This window comes from Vulpes lagopus, chromosome 2 (genome assembly GCF_018345385.1).
Source record: "Vulpes lagopus strain Blue_001 chromosome 2, ASM1834538v1, whole genome shotgun sequence".
Taxonomy (NCBI): Eukaryota; Metazoa; Chordata; class Mammalia; order Carnivora; family Canidae; genus Vulpes; species Vulpes lagopus.
The window spans coordinates 108,758,265-108,780,886 of record NC_054825.1 but is presented as its reverse complement, the minus strand read 5'-3'; the positions used below and the strand labels follow the sequence as shown (position 1 = coordinate 108,780,886).

The 22,622-nt window shown below is 41.3% G+C and overlaps 1 protein-coding gene and 1 long non-coding RNA gene across 3 annotated transcripts in view; one reads left to right on the top strand and one right to left on the bottom strand.

Moving 5' to 3' along the window:
- PACRG (parkin coregulated) overlaps positions 1–22,622 on the bottom strand; it is a 521,176-nt gene that overhangs the window by 96,594 nt on the left and 401,960 nt on the right. The window lies entirely within an intron of this gene.
- Positions 864–21,698, top strand: LOC121485027. Its single transcript, XR_005986182.1, has 3 exons — positions 864–1,074; positions 2,455–2,520; positions 21,295–21,698. It is a non-coding gene; the product is annotated as an uncharacterized LOC121485027 (long non-coding RNA).

Sequence of the window (22,622 nt, the reverse complement as noted above, 5' to 3'; positions counted from 1 at the left end):
TTATATATGCTAAGAAGAATTAATAAAACATATGCACTACAATGAAGTGTAACAATAGGTTTATGATGATTAAAAGTTTTCAGTAATTCTGTTACAGTAGGCATTTTTCATAATGCTGTTTTAAAAGTGTTTTCCCATATGTTTCTGTCATTTTAATTTTCCTTATCATTGTTTTATGAATTATAAGGTAAGAAATAGTTAATGTCCTTAATGGAAATCTCATATTCTACAGAATGCATGAAAACTTTGTCATGGGAGGATTAGAAACATTAAGACAGAACTCAAAGGACATGAAACTGCTGCCAGGCCGGGTGCCCATGCTCTGCTGATCCAGCCCAGACCCCAGCTTCTGGTTGCTGGGAATGGCCCAATGCTCAGGTGTCAGGCTGCTCAAGGATGTAGGTGAAGCAGTGCATTCTTCATTGTCCCCATGCAAGGACATATAACAGGTTCACTTCCCATCCCAGATATAGCACTGGAAGCCATGTGTCCTGGCAAGTATCTCAGTCTGGAACAAACAAGGATGGCTGGCTACCCCATCAAGGTGCTATCCAAAACAAGGATCATGAAAGAATGTTGAAGCTATTGAGGATTTTTAGTTTTCATTAGCTTACCAACCAATGATTATCATCAAGTGTTCCCACTTTGAGCAATAAAAGGTTAACATTTGACCTTAGAAAAAGGACTCTTGCCGCAGTTCTATCAATACATCTGGAATGCCGCTCATGCAATTCAATCCGTTTTCCTCTCCTACTCATGGCTATGTGCTATTCGGAAAGTATGCATGAACTTAGAAGTATGTGACACGTGCCCACGTTTTTACCCTTGGTGCTTAAAGTCCAAGGTTAATACTATTTGCCTTAGAGTGAGGTCATGCAAATGTTACGGATCATGGAATAAAACATGGACGTTAGGATAGGTGTGTGTGTGTGTCTGTGTGCACGCGCATGCATGCCTGGAGGAGGGAGAGGCTCTCATCCTGATGTCTCTGTCCCAGTTTCTGACTGCTCCAAAAGAAAAACTCTCTCTTCAGGGGCTGCCACAGGCTCTGGGAAGCAGCAGGCCTAGACGAAAGTGAGTCACATTACTTTTCTCTATGTTTTAAAATAAAAACTTGTGGTAGACTCAGTAGAAGATTCTTCTGGTTCTCAGTCTTTACCAAAGCAAAGTTATTCCATTTCTGCCCTTCCAAGGATAACATTTCTGACATCATTTTAAAATTTAAAAAATATACATTGTCATTTTCTATTCTTTAATGGGCAAATGTTTTGTATCCTTAAGCAAGTTACACAGAAAAAAATATATGTACTGAAAAAAAAAGAAAAATATATGTACTGTATGCCACTTAACAATGTTTAAGATGTCTGAAGAATTACCTATATAGTAACACATATTATCTATAATGCAGTTTATCTCTAACTGTACGTATATGTGGGATATGTACATGTCTGTGTTATGAATGTGTATATATATATATAACTATGTTGTGTGTACACACAGGCATGGACACACATACATACATACATACACACACACACACACACATTCACCCCCCCACCCCCAGCTTTAGAACCACATAGCATAGTTGCTACCTCTGGGGAGGGGGCGGAAACAAGGTCTGGAAGGGCTCGAGGAATTTGAGGAAGACATCATACCCTCACACACTCTCCCTCAACGACATTTCAGTCCGGCCACATTGTTTATCCCCTCCACTGTTCATTCCTCTTCTCCAAGAAGGTACTGGGTGCTCAAGAGGCACCATGCTTATTGGGTAAGGGTGAGGTCTTTGGGATACACTGTGTGGCTTTGAATTTTGCATGTGCCATTTCTGCCTGTGTGACCATGACCTGAATCCTAACTGCTCCAAGCCTCAGTCTCCTAAAACTAAAAATCTAAAAATCCTTTTAATGAATAAATAACTCTGCCTATTTGGGGAAGACATGCTACACGGAAAGACCAGACTAAAATGGCTATTTCAATAAAGAAAGAGTATTACTGGATAAAAGTTTTTATATTAATTCCAATTTCCCTGAAGACATTGGCGCCCATTATTAGGAATTGGGAGAGTCACACAGATAAATGCATATCTAGAAACCTCTTCCTCTGTAATATTAAAAATACTGGTACCCTTGCCTTATATGTTTCAAAATGCATTAAATGACATCACAACTTCACAATTTTTGCTTTGTGCATTTGACATGGACTGGAGAGCTATTCTTTTTAATATCCATTTGGATGTGGCTAATTCTTTGTTTCTCTGAAAGATACGATAGCCTTTGCTCTGAATTGTTCCCTTGTCAATTTCCTTAAAATGGAAGGTAATGAGAGAAAATTTAAAATAAGAAGAGAAAATAGGCACCAGTTTCATAAGGACAGTAGGTGAGTGGGACTTTATTTTCATGATATACCTCTAGACAAAAGCATTTACAGATGGCATTTTTTTTTCCTTTATAGTTAGAGGTGATTTCAGAAAAGATTTGTGCCCTGGAAACAGCTGAAAACACCCCAATGTCCATAGAGGTGAGAACCGATTAGCACTAACAACTGTATTTGAAAGGAAATTTTTTACTGTGAAAAAAATTAAATCGCCACTAATAAGATATGTACTTCTTTCCTGGGGAAAAGGAGACTAACTCATAAATTTTAGGCTCAAGTTTTTATTTTATTTTATTTTATTTTATTTTATTTTATTTTTTTTTAAAGATTTTATTTATTTATTCACAGAGACACACACAGAGAGAGAGGCAGAGACACAGGCAGAGGGAGAAGCAGGCTCCATGCAGAGAGCCCGACATGGGACTCAATCCAGGGTCTCCAGGATCACATCCTGGGCTGCAGGCGGTGCTAAACTGCTGCACCATGGGGGCTGCCCTAAGCTCAAGTCTTTAAATAAAAAATTAAAATATCCCCAATAATACAACCATAAATTCAATATATGTTTTCTACCTAAATTTTCTCCCTCCTCCACCATCTTTCCCGCTTATGCTATGTATCATTCCGTCTTTCTAGTGTATCTCTCCACCTGTGTCTATCATCTACCTACCTGTTTATCTGTCTGTCTGACTGCCTTTATCTTCTGAACATCTACCAGATCTTGTTATATAGAGATATATTCATTTATATCTTATTTCTTGGCTTCTTCTCTTTCTTCTTAAACTGCAGAAACTACCATTGGAGTTTCACATGGTTAATATGTCAACAGTTCTAACAATAATAATAGGTAACATTTATCCATTACCAAGTGCCAAGCTTGATTGCTCTGTTCATGGAAGCTGTTTTTCCTAATGGCGCCTCAAGTTCTGCCAAGGTAGATTTCATTACTTCTATTTTGTTTCTGCCAATGTATAGAGTAGTTCAGCAGCCTGTTCAATGTCACATAGTAAAGTTCCCAGGAACCCTGGGAGAGGTTGTGGAGGGGAGGAAGGAGTCAAGTAGAAAGGATGTGGGGCAGGGGAGGAAGGAGTCAAGGATCACCGTAAGATGGAGACGCTAGTGAGCAAAGGGCAGTGTCATTGCTGGAGACATACAAGCTGTTGAGGGCTGTTGGGAAATGGTAATAGTAATAGCTTTCACATCAGAGGTGGCAGATGTGGTCATGGTGGCAGACGTGTTTACCTGTAACTAGCCCATGAACATCATCATTTAATTCTCTCTCTGCACATTCTCATCATTTAGTCTCTCATAGTGACTCTATGAGGAACATGATGGGTTTGATTTTGGACATGGTGCTCTGGATGTGGCCATGAGATGAGCCAGGGAAAATGTTGGACAGATCACTGAAGAGGCACAGTGTGAGCAAGAACCAAATACAGGAGTGATTGGTTCAGAGGCCACAGAGGCCATCTCACAGATTAGTGACTGGAAGAGGGGCCAATGCCAGTTGGGGAGCAGGAGAATGAAGGAAGAAGATGAGGGGAATGCATGCTGAGCTGTGAGGTGAAATCTCAGAAGCCAAGCCAAATAGAAGGTGGTCCGCATCGTCAGCCAGTCAAAGGAGAGGCTATGAGGTGAGAAAGTTCGGATCTGAGAATATCAGAGTCATGGCTCTCCAAGAGAGCAACTGTAGAATGGTGGTGGGACTGAAATTTAATTCAGAAGGAGAACAATGTGATTGTGCAGAGGGGAAATGGCATCTTTAGGCATAGAAGTTCCTAGAAGTTCCTTTTCTAGGCAAGGTAATGAAAGAAAGAAGTACCATAAGGTTAAAATGGGGGTTAGGGGAGAGAGGAATGGAGGCAGGGCAAGGTGTTTAATTGCCCTTAGCTGTTGAAGCTCCCAGTAGCACTGGTACAAGTGGGATCCCTTTCTTCCTGTTTTCCCTGACTGTAAAAAGTCTCTAAAGTGTATTTTCCAGGAAATGGGGGTAGGGTGGGTGGACTGGAGTAAAAGGAAGTGGCATGGAGTTGGAAACGCTGTATTATCAGGACATGTCGAAAGGAAAGAGGAGGGTGGCTCAATGCTCTTCTTCATTGCCTACATGTCTTATTAGAGTTCATGGTCAAATTTATTATGTAGGTAGACTTGAACTCAAGAGACAATCTCAGAAATGTGGTTAAGGTGGCATGCAGAGTTAACAGTTTCCTTAGCATTACTCTCTTTGGATTTAATGGCTTCAGATAAGACTGAAATTTAAGGAATTATAAAGGAAATTGACAACTAGCCAATGTAATTTATAGAACATTAAAATGAAATATGAAAACAATCAAATGTCTTTCATCTGTATGTGGTTGAGAGGACCAACACATCCCTAAATATGTTCTTTCTTGTGCATGGACAAAGAGACTCCTTCAATTGTTACCTTTGAAAAAGTGCCTCATTTTGAACACAGTGAGAGCTGAGGGTCAGTGGAAGTGGCTTCTCTCTGGAGGACAAATCCACATCAAAATGAAAGGTGAAGAGGACCAGTCTCAGGAGAGAAGGCAAGACATTCATTTAGAGGAGAAACACTTGGCATATGCCTGAATGTCCAATGCTTACAACATGCATGCATGACAAGAAAAGGAAAAATATAGGGGAAGGACAGAGAGAACGAGGTACAAAGAGAGGAAAGAAGCAGAGTATGCTTGATTCTGGGCAGTTGGCTTAATTCCCAGTGGCCAAGAAGATCTGCACATCCTAATTTTCATGACTAATTTTACTAACTCCAAAATCCTTGGCTATATGGATGAGTGAAGTGACCATGGCCTAAAAAATATGGTGGTCTCTTCAGTATCAGTGTGCCAGTAGGAGTCCAAATGCAGCATTACTCCAGTGGTGCTCCATACAGGGCAAAGGACCAGCGGCAGAATGGCCTTAGTAAACCTGTCCTATGTGTGATGGGCAGGCAGCATGTGGCCTTGGGCATCCACCAGCTGGGGAGTTCTCAGGGGCCCCACTGTGAGAAATACCAAAATAAAGACAGGCAGGAAGATCTGAAGGGGCAGGGTTGGAGAATAAAAGATGGACACAGATTAAAGGAAATAATTAACACTGAGTTTTGGGGCATCGTAAGGAAACACTGCCACTAGGGACATTGGTTATGGGATCTCTGGAAAGTGAAGTTGGGTGCAGTCTCCAGCACAGATGCTCTCTTTACTGTCCCATATGGTCAGTATTAAGAGATTAACTTCTAATCCAACATGAATTTGAAGAGGTCTCTGATTCTGTATGTTTTTCAACATGTTTAAAATATATATAACATTGAAAATATATTTTATTTGAAATACTTATAGGAATAACTTACAAAATATGATGTGCTAGTATAATTTTTAACTTTGAAAAGGAAAAACTTTAAAAAAATATCTTTGAGGAAAAGTTATCCAATTAAATAATACAAAGCTTTAGAAAATGAAACTCCTTAGCTGAAAGCTGCTGATGCATCCATGTCTTTAGAGTTTCCCTTCTTGTTCTCAAGGAAGGCTAGATATTGCCCACATTTTGTGCACGATATCTAGATTCTTAAAAATTGTCTGTCTCATAATCCCTGGGGAGAACTGCCTTGTTAGTAGTGTTTTATATTTGTAAGACAAGTTAGAGTAATCCCAGTTGAATAATGGTAAAATTACCGACTTTGACCTTGACTCTTCACACATTGTCTCTTAAAAAGTTTAAATCAGCCCTTGAAAACAAATTGAAAACAAAACTGGAGAGTTTTCCTCTAGGCATTTGAAAGACTGACAATCATTTTTTATCCCTTCAATCTAAGTGAAGTCTCATGGAAATGGTTAGAGCAGCAAAATGTGTTCTATAATTTGCTATTCATAAAAATATAAAGTGGCACATTAAGACTTTTTGTAGACTCCACCGCCAACTTAAAAAATGGATACTTCAAAATTGCCCTGAAGTTATATGCCAAATGTGTTTGAAATTTATTTTATTTGTCATAAATATTCATTTGAATTAAAGCCTTCAAATGTCATATCAAGGAACATATTGTAATTTTTTAAACCAGGACAAAACAAATGGTTACTATTTATGATGTTTTTAAAAGTTTTTTTTTTTTTTAATTTATTTGGTCTCAGGTTTATGAGTTACAGAAGAGTAAGGAATCTTGGGCATTCGGAAAAATGGAAATCTCAGGAGTGGATAAGTGTGTCAGATCCTTTCTGCAGCTAGGAAATCTAGTGACAGCCACATGCTGCACAAAGTTACAGATGTCTGCGCTTGTCTCACATTTGACAAATGCTCTCAACACACCTGACCTGGGAGCCAACAGGCATAACCACCCTCCAAGAAAGGTACAAACATATACTAAAATAAAATGTATTTTCATCAAGTCTAAATATAGTTCTATATAAGGCATCCTTGTTGGAGAAATCTAGCTTTATACACCGTAATAAAAAATGTATTTAAAATGAAATAAACACCTTAATTCATGCTCATCTTGAGACATACATACCAAAGTTTAAATGTTTAAAAACAAGGCAATAAAGGCATTTTTATGGTTGATAACAAACTACAAATTTGTCTGGGGAAAAATCATTAAATGTTTGACAAAAGAGCTGTGATAAGACATAAAGAACACAGTATTCACTGTCTAAAGAACCAGAGGGGGAAATACAGCTTGTCCCCGATCCCACATTTTCAACTATGTGTGCTATGATTACAGTTATAAACAATGGCTACTGTGTCAGCACAGAGAAAAACAAACAATAGGTCTTTTTCCAAAAGTATCTGTAGGAAGAACATACAAAGGAGTCAACAAGGGAACTGAAATAATCCTTGTATTCTTTGTAAAAATAATACTTAAAGGTTCATTTGCAAGAATGTTGGTATTCTTTTTCCACTGTGCATCTTATTTTCTTTCATTCACTATAGAATTTTTCCCAACTTGCACCTGGTTTGACCAGCAGTCAGCTGGCTTCTGAGGATTTTCCCTGTGCTATTCCCTCCAGCCCCCAGAGACTCTGTCGACAGCTGCACAACTGTGCTTTCTTTAGTTATAAAAGCAAGCTTGTGACATCCTTTGCTTGATTCAGTTAAAAACTGAATTAATTGAAATCAATTCAACAAATACTCCCTCAGTGCTTAGTGCGTGGAAGGCACTGCTGGTTTTGGGGTGGGGGGGATACCGAGAGAGGAGTGAGCCATAGTCTTCAAGAAGCTTACAGTCTACTTTGGGCTCTGAGACAAATGTAACACAGGCAGGGCAAAATGCATATTTTACAAGAGACAATGATTCAGTGTTGCATTAGTTTAGAGAAAAAGAGATGGATGAAAGTGTCGTCAGATAAGAAGTTACCTGAGAACAGTCTTGAAGCACAAAGGCTTTTAGTGTTGGAAGGTGGGAAGGGGGAGAAGGTGGTATTCCGCTGATGGACAGAGTGAGGACAAAGTGTGCCTCCTTCCACACTTATGGAAGTATGGTCCACAAACAAGTCATTGAGATGAATGGACCCCAAAGTGCCCGTCTAAGAGCAGTGGGGGATACAGTGAAGGTATCACAGGGTCTCACAGCTAAGGGCAGACTCACACAATCCCACAGCTAGGGGAAACCTTCTCCAAGACCTACGTGGGTGCCTTCACTCAAGAGTGGAGATGGCTCAGGCCAGAGATGGGTAGCGACTTTGCAGGGATGATGGCAGGGAGGAGCCCAGATGGGGAGACAGGGATCTGAGGCCCAGGAAAGGAGATAAGGAGTAGGAGGGGCACCTCACAAAGGGCAACAAGGCAGAAGGGAGATGCAGACATCAGGAAAAGGAGGAAAGTTAGGTGACAAGGAGATTTGACACCTAGGTGGAGCCAGGTAGGGTCTTCTACAGAAATCTGGTTCTGAGCATGGAGGGAATTTGGATCAGAGGGTTCCCAGGGATAATGATTAGTTTGTTTACTATTGCATTTGAGGTGTGAGTGTCCATTCAGATAGAAGGGTTGAGGAAAAGATGCTCATAGTTCATGTTGTTCTCCTGAACTGAAGGCTAATTAATAATGTCTCCTCTATCTTGAATTCAAGTAACATTTTTCCCCAAGCCACTGAAATATAATAGTATAAATAATATTTTGATTTCGATATTCTGATATGTGTTAAATAAAGGATTTCTGATTTGGGCTGTTTCAGGAGCACAAAAAAGATTGCATCAGAGCATTGGCTAAACACACTTGCAGTCGCCTATGCGGGCATCGTGAGCAGAAGACAAAATGACAGATCATCAGGGGAAGAAGAGTACATTGATGTTGACTTTGTCTTTTGGGCAGGCTAACAGAACAGATGAGTGGATTTAATATAAGACAAAGAACCTCAAACGTTTGCCCCATTCCAGGTTGAGCCTTGTCATGGATTTCACCAAGGTTCAGCACCAAGGGGTTACTTTGTTCTCATTAACTTTTGTTCTTACTAATGTTTTTGACCTTTGATGTCCGATCAGAAGAAAAGTAGAAAATAAGTAATTTTTACCTGTTCTAAGGGAAGAAATTCAGATTTCATAAGAAAGCACATTCTTTCCAAGTCCCCTGTGCACCCGTGCAGGGCCTTCAGACAATTTTCAGACATATTTAACCTTCAGAATTACTTCAGTGCATTGGGCTCTTTGCTTAAGAGTCTAAGTCCCTTCCTACAGGGCCCGTCAGAGCACTCGAGTCTAATGCAACTCTGCATCAACCAGACTGTTTCTTAATCTGTATTTTATTTTTTGAAAACTTAAATTCAAGGGTGTTTAGATGGCTCAGTTGGTGAAGTGTCTGCCTTCGGCTCAGGTCATGATCTCGGGGTCCAGGGATGGAGCCCCGAGTCATGCTTCCTGCTCAGCGGGGAGTCTGCTTCTCCCTCTGCCCCTCACCCTGCTTGCATTCATTCTCTCTCACTCACTCTCCCTCTCTGTCTCTCAAATAAATAAAACCCTTCAAAAAAAAAAGAAAAGAAAAGAAAAGAAAACTTAGGTTCAAACATTTGGCTCAAGGCAGATCGTTGCTGATGGGTCTCATCTTCATGATTGTGCTTTTGAGGAACAAACATACATGTGGATGTATGTTTGTAGACTTGGAGTTTAGTTGAAGAATACTTACACCTTCTTTTGAAATTCTATTTATATTATATTTAGGCAAGTTTTCTGGGTCCTAATAAGCTACTAATGAGTCATTGCTGGTAAGGCTCACATTAATAACTTTCTGTGAGGAGAGCAAGGAGTTGTTTTTCTTCATTTGCCTATTATTGAGTAGGGAAAATCCACTGAATGTAAATCTGGACAGTCACATTATGAAGACCTGCATTGGAAACCTACTTTCTTCCATTGATGATTGAGCTTGCCCACTTGGAGCGATTGTTCCTCTTTTTGGAATCTGTTACATATACTTTTATTGATGAATTCTACTGCTTTTGTGCTGTTACCAGATATAATTCGCAAAAACAAGGGACTGGCCACCTGGGAGTCTGGCCCTGCGAGCATTAACCCAGCATGTCCTGCATGACCAGTGTGTCAGCATTTACGTAAACTGGGGGCCATGAATACAAGCCCTTGTCAGTCACTGTCATTGGGCGAGTGGTACTGGGAGCAGCTGACTTTCTGTTGATGCTGATGGTTTGGTTGGTGGCTGCATTTAAATACATTTTCACAAAACTCATCTGTGTCTCTTTCCCTAGAAATCAACATGGAGTTAGCTTGCAGGGGGACAACCAGGCCAAACTTTCTGACAGAAAATGAAATGGAATTGTTGTTTCATATAAAAGGGAACATGGGAGAGACCTGCAGTCTATAAGCTAAGTGTCGAATGAAGCACTTGCTACAATAGATGGTTGGCAAGGTCATTCAGCCTTTAAAAGTATCAGATAATAAATGTGCAGAGCACAATCATCTAGTTCCTTTCTCTAATATATTATGTAATAAATTCCCAGGCAGCAATAGATAACTTTTCTTTTTCCATTGATCTCTAAAAGCGTTCTTAAAACACTGTGTTAACAAATTGGCTAAGTGTTCTCCTGTAGAGTTGCATTGCCTAAAACCAGAAGGCGTCATCATAGCTGTTATGTATTTGTGAGCAAACCCCTAACCAGTTCATTTTGTGCCTGATTCCTCCTCAAAAAAATTATATTAGATGTAGAACTTAGTGGTACAGATGATGCTTTCTTTGATCATACAAAGGGGGTTTTATACATAAGTTATAAATCTCCACTTTAATTTCTTTTGGCAAAATGTTTTCTGCAGTATCGTTGCACTTCACCATCTTTAACATTTAAAGAAATTAACCCCCTCATATTTTGTTAGGCTAAGAGAATGGTCTCTATTATTTCAGAGGAAAGCATGTTGATTGCTTACAAGAATAAAAATGTAGAAGATGTTTTCCAAGTTCTAGCAACATTCCTTAATTGTTCTTAGTAAATACCTACAAGTGAATAGCATTTGGAAAGATCCAAAGCCCAGTGTTTATTGTATATAAAGAGATTATTTGTCTCCTAACTATCTAGATGGACAATGACAACTGTGTTTGGGGTTCTCAGACCCGACACAGGAGCAACATGTAAATGCTTGCAACTACTTAGGAAATTTTGGTGCAGATTATATCATAAAAATGAAACTAGACAAGGCAGGAGAAGGCCCACCTGTAGAAAATGGGGAAGCTGCTCTTTAGAACCACAGAATCAAAGACTCTTCACATTTCCAACCTAGAAAGAGGGCCTCTAGGTTCCTGGGCCGATCCCTTGGTGTGGGTCCTGTTTCTGAGGAAAAGTCTTTCAGAATGGAGTATTCATGCCCTGACTTATAAAGGAGGGGTTAGACTCAAAAATAGTATCATCTTTTTAAAGATTTATTTATTTATTTTAGAAAGAACCAGAGAGAGCACACTCAGCAGCAGGGGAAGAGGGGCAGGAAAGGGAGAATCCTCAAGCAGACTCCTGGCTGAGTGCAGGGCCCAATAAGGGGCTCAGTCCCATGACCCCCGGATCATGACCTGAGCCAAAATCAAGAGTCAGAGGCTTAAAAAACTAAGCCTCTTTGATGCCCCATCATCAAGTTAGAATTTTATCAAGGTCACATGTAAGAGAGTACATAGAATTTCTAAAGCAGCTTTCAGGGCTGAAATATATATTCCTGGATTCAGAGTTATTAACCAGTCATTTGGATTGGGCACAGGTTTAGTATCAGCTGTCATCAAAACAACTGATGCAGGAGCAAGTCAATTCAACATTGACTAAACATTTGGTAAATGCGTACTGTGTACAAGTCAAAGAAGATAATTATTTGGGAGAACTTTTCCCATACAAAGAATGGTTGATTTGGGCTTTATCCCGTTGTGTTATGAAGCAAGCCAGGACTGTGCTTGGGGACTCTGCACAGATCACATAACTCCATTTAGAAAAAAGATTTAATATAAATGCACACAACCCCAAACTAGCTGCAAAATGACAACTGGGAGTTTTGTTTTCACCAAAGGAACGCCAGGATGAGACTTTGTGTTGAGAAAGGCAGTTCCTGTGGCAAGTACACTAACAAACACAGGAATGTGGAATCTCAGAAGACTTGTGTGCCAGTCCAGAAGTAAGGTGGGGAGAGTCTGAACTCAGGCAGAGGCAATAAAAGGAGAGCATGATGAAACCTTTCACAGCTGATCCCCAAGACCAGGTAAAATGATTGGATGTGGGTGGTGACAAGAGCATGGCCCCCAAGATGGTGCTGGGGTTCCAAGAGGGGTGCCTAATGACCGATTTATTAATAAATATTGGCATGCAACACATAGGAGGAAATGGACAGCGAATTCAATCCTGGTCCTACTGAGTTTAGGGTGTCTAAAATGCAGTCGAAAACATCAATTGGTATTCAGGAGACAGCCTGCTTTACAAAAGAGAGAGAGAAAAAAAAAAAGACCCAGGAACCGCTGACCTGGAAGTGAAGCAAATGAAATTGCCTAGGAGAGTGTGGAACCTCAGCCACTCCAGAGTGGGTGGAAGGAACAGACAGAGAATGCGAGTGAAGAGAGAAGGATCAAAGGGGAGAATGTAGAGATTTCATGCCCACTAGTAACCGTCCAAGTCATCATTCTGTGTGTGCTGCGGGTGGGCAGAGGACTGGGGCTGATTAAATGCTTGCTGTCTTTGCCAATCAGCACTTGGACAGAAAGGCGCCTCCAGGGGTGGGGTGAGGTACAGAGTGATGGTTAGTAAATATTTGCTGAACAGAGGTGAATTCTATCAAACTAAATTGGAGCAAGGGAATGTCCTGTTTGAGTCCATGAAACGGGGCTGGAGAGTCTGAAATGTGTACCTGCTTCCACTGGGCCAAGAGGCACACATGTTCCAAGTGAGGGGTGCTAGAACTGGACCAGTGGAGTCAAGAACTCAAATTCTTAGCAAGAATATAAGGCAGAAAAGATGTGATTGGGGCACAAGTAGAGGAAACAAGTCTCTAAAACTATACTAGCTCTGTGAGGGAATTCCGTTAGACATTTGAGGGAAATCTGAGAGGAGAGATGATGGAATATTGTTTTCTAATTGCAGCCTAGAGCCTTGGGTAGCCTTTGTCACTGGGCTATGGGGGGCTGTGGGGACACCGATGGCAAATGGGCTATGTCGGCTCAGGGTGCTGGAACCAACCCTGGGGCTCCATTCTGAGCAGAAGAGAGTAGATCCAAAAGCTTGCTGGAAGAGCGGATACACAACAAAAGCTGTGGGCTAGCCAGTCCATTATAAGTGTTCTAGAGAGTGGTAGGTCATGGGTGCTCAGAGGGGCCAGGGGCTACCAGCCCAGGTGGAGTGGGTGTCAGGGGAATGGCTGGGTCACCATTGAAAGAAGACTTGCTACTGTCTACACTGGGCTGAAGCAGAGAAAGTGGAGAGTGGGCCCTCTCCCCCTGCCTGGGGAGGCAGTGTCATATCCTGGGCCTTCAAATAGGTGTGGATGAGCTGAGGAGGAAGATAAAACAAACCAGGGCAGTAGCTTAAAACCTAAATGTGGCAAAAGTATCTCCCGGAATTGACTGGAAATGTCCTGACTGGACCTGGTTGGGCAGCGTATGGACTCAGAATCTGGAAACTGATTGAGATACATAAAAATAAAGAACATTTCCATTTGTATTCCTGCTTTGTGACTGTGACCCTCATTTCCATTATGGCCCCAACTAAGCTAAAGTGGTTGCTTTGAATTTTATGGGATATTTTCAAGTGGGATTAAGCTGACAATCTAGTTATTTCTTCCAGGATCTTATTGGGTAGTGATGGAAAGATGGGGAGTCTGTAACTAGGCCACCAGTTTACACTGTGGGCATTCAATTTGTTCTTTTTCTTACAAAAAATTTTTTTAATCATCTAGTATTTTCCTAAAAATTGGCTAATATATTTGCAGTGAAATGTAGTGATTACTAAAGCAACAGCATTTAACATCATTAAGCCCTGTTCATTTGAAAAATCTAGATTTTCTAGGACGACTGGGAATTATCTTGGGGCTTTACTCAGGCTGAACTTGAGACCTGTGCTTCGGCTTAGCCTGTTACAATGTCTCTATGTTATAGGAGTTGCTAGGTTGTTTTATAACAACATCCTCTGATCTATCTTTTTTAGTTTCATTTTCTATTACAATCCAGGCTTATTCTGGCCAGTTGTCCCCACTTATTGTTTTCAGTAACAATTAAGTGTGACAACCCCAAGTAAACCCCATCCCTTCTTTATCTTCTCTTGGCACTGCCACGTGGGGCTGCCGGATGGGGAATGAGAGCCTCTCCCACTGTCACTGGCTGTAGGTAGCAGTATTTGTGCTGCCTTCCGGCCATGCATGCTATGTGAACTCCTTTTTTTTTTTTTGGTTTCTGCTCATTGCATTGCCTTTCTGGCTTCAGCTCTCCCAACCTTTCAGGTATCAGGCCAGAAAACAAATCTTTAGTGATCTGGCCTAATTTGCACTGTTTGTCCTGTTTCCATGTGCCCACCAGGTCTCCGATGGAGCCAAATCGCTCCCTTCTTATCTTTCCCATACACTGGTGCACTTGTTTGCGAAGCCTGTGGCATTGTCTTTTCCAAGAAGGGTCAGCTTTCGCTCCCTCCTCGCACTGCGGAGTGCCTTCACATACGTTTCTGTATAGTAGCCCCTGAGTCAGGCCAGGTTGTGTATCTTTATCTTACTGATCTCTCTTGTCCAGTGCTGGAGGAGACCAAGATAGCTGAGTCTCTGAATTAACTAGTCTCGGGTCTGATGTTTATTTTAAGGAATTCAAAGTTTTTTGTTTTGTTTTCTTCCTAAGAGTTGTTTTAGAACTCACAGCATCTGGACCACTTACAGCAATTAGAGACATCAGACCTTGCTGTGGCCGATGGGAATGATCTTAGTGCATGCATACGCATGCCCACACACACCCTTCTTTATCCTGTTGAGCTACTTGAAGCTCTTTGCAGTTATTAATGAAATATAATATTAAACATTGTACCATTATTCAGGCACTACTTTCCTCTAACAGTTTTCATCATAGTTTGCTACTCTGAATTTCACCATAATTTGTCAGGGCACAGGAAACATATCGGGGATGGTTTTATTGAGTTAGCACTGAGGCATATGTAGAGACTCAGAATAACCTGTAGCATTAACGAAACAATTTATGTACAGGACTTACGAGACACTTAAATGGACCTAAATTGAATAAGAAATGTTACTTTAAAATTTCCAATTACTCTATGTTCTATTATCTATGAGTGCTGCATATTAGCACCGGGGTAAATTTCTTAAGGAACTGTGTGCAAGGAGCTAAATTTGCACATTGATTTTTGTCTTTTGTCTGCAGTTTAAGGCTAATTTAAAAGGATGGTGAGGAGATTCTATTTTCAACTGGCTGAAGTTCAATAAGAATATAATAAAACACTGTTATAGCAAACTCTTTCACAGTGAAATTTTGGCAAAGCTTAATCTAATTCCTTTCAATGTGCTCCAACACAGCCAAAATACTGTTCTAGTGAGCAAGACACCCATTAGAGTGACAAGCTTCCTACAGTACAAGGATTTTTCCATATTTTATTTCAAGGCAAATCAGCATTTCATTGCAAATTAAGAAGGCAAAAAGGAAATATTTTATAATAAAATCAATAAAGCCATACAATTTCATTACAGCTATATTTTTATGATAAGCCTGCATTTTCCCTAATTTCAGAAGCATATTTGATCACTTTAGACGTAGGAAATTACTCCATTTAATTATTTTTGCAGTGAAAGCTTTGTAATTCTTTATAAAGCCTACTGATTAGCTTAAAAATCCTAATGAAAAGACTGACCATATAACAGGTCTCTTTGGAGACAAGTCAAGAATGGGAAGTCTAAAAGTATTTCTTTTTTGTTGTTGTTGTTTTCTTTAAACTCTACACCTCCTACCCCCCATCAGCCAGGTTTAAGTCCATGGCTTCCTATTGATGGAAGAGCTGACAGGAGGCTTTAGAGGGGCACAGGGCAAGGCTCTTAAAATCAGGAGCATCAGATGTTCCTATATGTTTTCTGCTTCATTCTCTGCTCATCTTCCCAAAACACTGGGCTTTGTCATATCATTTCCCTACAAGTGGCCATTGGCTTCCCACTGTTTTCAGGACAAAGTTCTTCATTCAAAAGCAGTGTAGTTCTGCACTTATTAGCCTCACACCAGTTCCCTGCATGACGGCAGAGTACCTCCCTAGTCCTGCCTTCCTCTGCTTCTCAAGGTGGAACCCCTCCCAGAGCCACTGTCCTCTCAGTGTTCCCTGAGCACACCCAGGGAATTTTTGCCTTCTTACTCTCTTAGATCATTTTCCTGATCTCAGATGCCCGCCCTCCTCATTCACTCATTCTTCACTCATTCAGTTAGTGTGTATTGGGATACAGTACAGACCAGCCACACAGTTTCAGTTCTGCACTTTCTAGACTATTCAAATTCTATTCATTCCTCATGCTGTGTTTCTTCTATAAGCTTCCTTAGTTGCTAAAGGCTACCAGAATCTCTCCCTCCTCTAGACTCATAGCATCCAGCTTATTGACCACTCTCCCCATGCTTAGCAAAGCAGAGTCCCTGTTTGGACTTGAGTCAAAGCATCCAATGGTACTGCGCTCTGCAGATGACTACCTCTGTGGCCTCCAACAGGTCAATGAGCATCTACAAGTTTCAGTTTCCTTGTCAACAAAATAGGAGAATGCTTATATCATTATTTTGCTTGGGAAGATGCTGTGGGATAATACAGGTGGGAGTTCACCTTTATGTAAGGAATTATCATTTCACATTCATATCAGTGTTTAAGTATGTGTTTTCTTAATTTTGCTAATTAAATACTTGGAGATTCTTTTTTTCAACAAAGCTGCTGGATGTAAAATGGACCCATATTGAGATTAGGCACCACATTAAACAGCAAGTCTCTTTTTGAATATAACATGACTCTAGAGATTGTTTCAGCAGCACAGAAATTAGTTGGGATTGTTATCATGGTCGAAGACAATAAGCCTCATCAGCAATCTTATTTGGATTGATTTTGTGGATGAGAACATTCCAAAGACCATTCTTGCATTGTGTTTCAACTGAGAACCAGAGTAAAGTAAAACCAGATATTAATTTTCACCAAGCATAAAGTATTGGGATTTCTTTAGTGACTTTCATCCATCAGACGATTTTTCTCAATGTGAATTTTCAGAAAGCGACAATTTTGCTTGTTGCTGGGAAGCAGTGGGTTCTCTAAAGAAGCCTGAGTAGGCTCTAAAGCTACTTCACCCACTAGCCGTGGAGTACAAGGGCCTAGAAAAGTCTATCACTCTCAGTTGAAACTACTGGGGGAATTAAGTAGGCTAAGCCCTTAGAAGGTTCCTAGGTAACCTATTTGAGTTGAAATGTGACCAAGAATCCTTAAACCTTACCTAAGAGCAGGAAAGCTATAAGGATCGGAAGTGATTAGGGGCTTTGTTTAAGACCCCATCCAGAAGGGAGAGCCAACAACAAGGCTGCTCTGAGCGGCACCGGGACGGGCTGGGTCCTATTTGGTGCTATCTCTCAAATCGGCAATGTGATACCCAGCCGCACTTTCCTGGGCCTCACCAGGCCTCCTGGTCAGGGCTGACCAGGTGGAACTCAGGTGATTGTGGTGTACACAGTCCTTTGCTTCATGAGTTTAAAACACGTTTATAGGCACCGAGAAGTTCATGGTGAGAAAAGAAATGAATGAAACATGAAGCACTGCTGTCTAGCTTGCAAAGCAGGGGCGCTTATGTCTGGAACGGTGAGGGTGGGCTGCAGACGTGTGTACACTTTTTTTTCTTTTTGCCACTTCAGGCAGATAATCTGCAGTTTTCTGTCCCCACACATGTGGATACACTGGCAGGGACAGGTCCCTGGGTGGTGGCTGAGGAAGGGTAAAGGGGGGGAGGACAGCTGGCACGAGACACAGAGGCCGGAAACAAGTCCACAGTGTTTGTCTCTAGGCACCCACAGAATAATTGAGAATTGGTTCTTTCATTTCTGTCCTCTGCTCAGCTTTCCATTGCCCCTGAATCTCTGCTGTCCCCAAGTGGCCATCTGAATCACTGAGGGGGCCATGGAGATACTATGAGGGTAGGTATAAGCTTGCTAATGCTTACTGTCTAACAAGGCTATATCACATACTCTGTACCTAACCTTAGTTTACCAAATAGCCCGGGGTGTGGTGGTGACATGGTCAGGTGTACAGGTATCAGGATCAGTCTGACTAGATTTCAAATCCCTGTGCAGGCATCTACTAGCAATGTGGGTAGGATCCTGCCCAGGTGCTAGCCCAGATGACTCAATGGTTTGGTGCTGTTTTGACTTTTTGGGAAGGTTGCAAAGCTGAGCAGAGACACAGATTTTGAGGTGACATATGTGGGCCACACCCTGGCTCTGTCATTTGCAATCTGAGTGCCCTTGGGTAAATGCTGTACCTGCTTGGTCTCTAACTTTCAAATACATAAAATGGGAATTAAGTGGGGATTAAGGAGAGCACTGTGTGATGGATGGAATTGCCAAATCACTCCACGGTGCACCTGAAACTCATAGAAGACTGTATGTTACCTAGGTGGAATTAAAATACAAACTTCAATAAGAAGAAAAAAAAGAAAAAATATATATAAAATGAGAATTCAAATACTGTCAGGCAAGGCACATGAAGCCTTTGGCATGTGATCATAAAGCGGTCAGTCCATGAGAGGCAGTAGTCGTTAATAGTTTGTGGATAATCTTTGAGAAAAGAAAAGGAAAATCTGATTTTCTGCATGATATCAACTTAAGAAATAGAGCTTTTTGGCCTCTCAATATGCTTGAACAACCAAATTAGTTGTGTAGAAGAGTATGTGGGATTAAATTACTTGTGATGACTGTGCAGAAATCCTCCCATAAACTCAGAGCAACTGTTTAGCGGGATTCCCATGATCTATGTATCACATCCACATAATAACTGGTGTGAATTCATTACTCTATATGGGAGTATAAAAGTAAATAATGTTATTGTGGGTAGGACTAGTTAGTAGAAAATCTTGTAAAGGATTCACAATATCTTCATGAATATTCTGGTTGATAAACCCAAGCATCACGCTCTCCAAATAAAAAGATACATTTATCTTTGTGAGCTTCTCATTTTTCAGAAAGTACCAATCGGGCAGGTGACTTACTTATGGCTTTCTCTCAGGGAGGGAATATGTTTAGGAAATGGGCAGCAAAACTTTTTTTTTTTTTTTCTAGTTCTTGTCCTTTTCTTTTTTTTTTTCTTTTTTTTTTTTAATTAACTTTTATTGGTGTTCAATTTACCAACATACAGAAAAACACCCAGTGCTCATCCCGTCAAGTGTCCACCTCAGTGCCCGTCACCCATTCCCCTCCAACACCCATCCTCCTCCCCTTCCACCACCCCTAGTTCGTTTCCCCGAGTTAGGAGTCTTTATGTTCTGTCTCCCTTCCTGATATTTCCCAACATTTCTTTTCCCTTCCTTTATATTCCCTTTCACTATTATTCATATTCCCCAAATGAATGAGAACATACACTGTTTGTCCTTCTCCGATTGACTTATTTCACTCAGCATCATACCCTCCAGTTCCATCCACGTTGAAGCAAATGGTGGGTATTTGTCGTTTCTAATTGCTGAGTAATATTCCATTGTATACATAGACCACATCTTCTTTATCCATTCATCTTTCGATGGACACCGAGGCTCCTTCCACAGTTTGGCTATTGTGGCCATTGCTGATAGAAACATCGGGGTGCAGGTGTCCCGACGTTTCATTGCATCTGAATCTTTGGGGTAAATCCCCAACAGTGCAATTGCTGGGTCGTAGGGCAGGTCTATTTTTAACTCTTTGAGGAACCTCCACACAGTTTTCCAGAGTGGCTGCACCAGTTCACATTCCCACCAACAGTGTAAGAGGGTTCCCTTTTCTCCGCATCCTCTCCAAAATTTGTTGTTTCCTGCCTTGTTAATTTTCCCCATTCTCACTGGTGTGAGGTGGTATCTCATTGTGGTTTTGATTTGTATTTCCCTGATGGCAAGTGATGCAGAGCATTTTCTCATGTGCTTGTTGGCCATGTCCATGTCTTCCTCTGTGAGATTTCTCTTCATGTCTTTTGGGCAGCAAAACTTAATCTTGAGCAAAAAGCATAATCCCTTCATCAGAATTGCAGGCCAGAAGGAAGAAAAGGTGACGAATAAGGGGGAGCAGAATGAAAACAAAACTTATGTATGGCTGGGAAGGAGTGCAATGGTCGGAGCCGAGAGCCATGTAATATGAGTGATATCACAGTCAATGTCATCTGCAGACAGACCTCCTAAGGCAAGTACAGCGCTGGATGACTTGAGCCAGTAATTCAGCTCGCTGAGCATGTGTTCAATGTTCATGAGCATTTCACGAGGGCTGTGATCCGTGCCAGGTCACAGCCCCTGTCTGTGTAGCCTCGGGCAAGCAGCTTACTTGCCCAGGCTTCAGAATTTCATTTGTAAATGGATGGGGCTAGAACTAGATCGCATTTTGTGGCTTACACATAGGATATTGCTAAGATGGTTATAAAGAACTTTCAGATATGGCACTTGCCCTCAGGGAGCTCCAGTCTAGATGGGAGCTGGCCACAAGCACAGGGCGTGCAAAGATAAGAAAGAATCTAACCATGTAAGATTCTCTTTAAAGGAACACTCAAAGGGGCACCTGGGTGGCTCAGTCAGTTGAGTATCTGTCTTTGGCTCGAGGTCATGACAGATGACCTCAGTGGGAAGCCTGCTTTTCCCTCTCCCATCTTTCTTGCTTGTGCTCTCTTTCTTTGTCAAATAAATAAAAAAAAAATTTTTTTTAAAGGAACACTCAGTGGCCAAGTTGCACCCAGGTCACTTGTGGGGCTATATGCCTTATGTCCTTCAGAGTGGCTCAGCAAGGGGTCAATGTTGAAGGGGGTAGATAGAGATGGAGTTGCCACTGTGCCTGCTTCTTTCTTTATGGCTCAGTTCCCCAGCAGGGGTCCTATGGATCTTCCTCACCTTCAAGATGAAGCACATAAGCAAAGAATAACAAGATATCAGTACAATCTGAGCTGCGGAGCTTTTTACCATAAAACATCTTCCCACTTCTAAAAGAGAAACCTACAGTTTAAAACTCGAGGATTTTACTGAGTCCCAAGTGGAAAGTCTCTGTGACTTATTTCATCAAGCTGAGAATTCAACTCATTAACAAATGAAAAGTAAAGATTTTAATTCTATAAGAACAGAAGAAATTTTTAAAGGAAAAGCTCTATCAACCCAAATAGGAATTGTGACATGTAATTTTATCAAAATTTGCTTATAATACATGAGTGTTTTATCTTTGAGTGGCAATTTGAAGCACATCAGAACCAATGAGTTCCACAAAATTATCAATGATATAGAAGGATGAAAATATTTTGCCTGATTATTCCTTTTCTCTGTGTGTCTGTAGGCTGGATATGGGGAAGATTGAGAAGCCGGGCATTTGGTCATTATGGCACCGACCCAAGGAGCCTGGAGATGCAGCCCATCCTATCAACGCACAAACATTTATTAATATGTCTAGCAGTAAAGATTAGATTTGCTTGCATATGACAGAAAACCCTACATAGTATTGGCTCAAGCAAGACAGACATTTATTTTTTTTGTCATGTCAATAAAAGTCTGGTAGGAAGCAATCTGGCTATTAAGAAGTCTAAGAGCTCCACAAAGTCATAGAAGAACTGGACTTCTATTTTTGTATTTAAATGTCTTGCGGGATCCCTGGGTGGCACAGCGGTTTGGCGCCTGCCTTTGGCCCAGGGCAAGATCCTGGAGACCCGGGATCGAGTCCCACGTCGGGCTCCCGGTGCATGGAGCCTGCTTCTCCCTCTGCCTGTGTCTCTGCCTCTCTCTCTCTCTCTCTGTGTGACTATCATAAATAAATAAAAAATAAAAATAAAAAAAAATAAATGTCTTGCATGGTGGCACCTGGGTGGCTCAGTGGTTGAGCATCTGCATTCAGCTCAGGCTCCCTACAGGGAGCCTGCTTCTCCCTCTACCCATATCTCTGACTCTCTCTGTGTGTCTCTCTGAATAAATACATACAATCTTAAAAAAAAATGTCTTGCATGTGTGTCTTCTGTCTTAAGATTGCTTCATAGACAATAAGGGCTGCTGGAGCCTCCACTTTCTTATCTGAGTTCCAGGCTCAGGAAGGACAAGAGATCTGCCTTCCTCAGCTGAAGGCCATACAACACTCCCCCTCTGTTACTGGCCCCAACTTAGTCAACATGTCCAACTTTAGGAGTAGTTATGAATCTTGTCTTGCTGCTGAGGGCAGTGGTCTGAACAAAATAGCTGATTGGTTATTGAGGAATAAAGGGAGAATGAATGTTTCTAGCATCTGGCAGTCCCCGTCTCAGTGCATACTTAAACATGGGAGACAGGCTTGACGTTGCCCAGGATGCTCCTCACATTCTTTCTGTCTTCCTTCTCACTCTTATTTCTCCTAGCCAGTGCCCTCTGCTCTCAATCCTATTTTTCCCTTATTCTGGAACCTTCTCACATGAATGCTCCATGCTCTGTCTTGAATCTCCAGTTGGCCATCCTCAAAGTGCCAGGTGGAGAACAAGGTGGAGCAGATTCAAGCCTCTACTGAACAGGAAAGACAAGCGCTGGACCAAACCATGATGAGCAGGTAAGAGTTTGCAGAGAAGTCCGTGAGGCTATGCGAGTGCCTGAGAGGAACAGAGTTAGCCCAGGGTATATGAACAAGACTCTTCTAACTAGGAAAACATG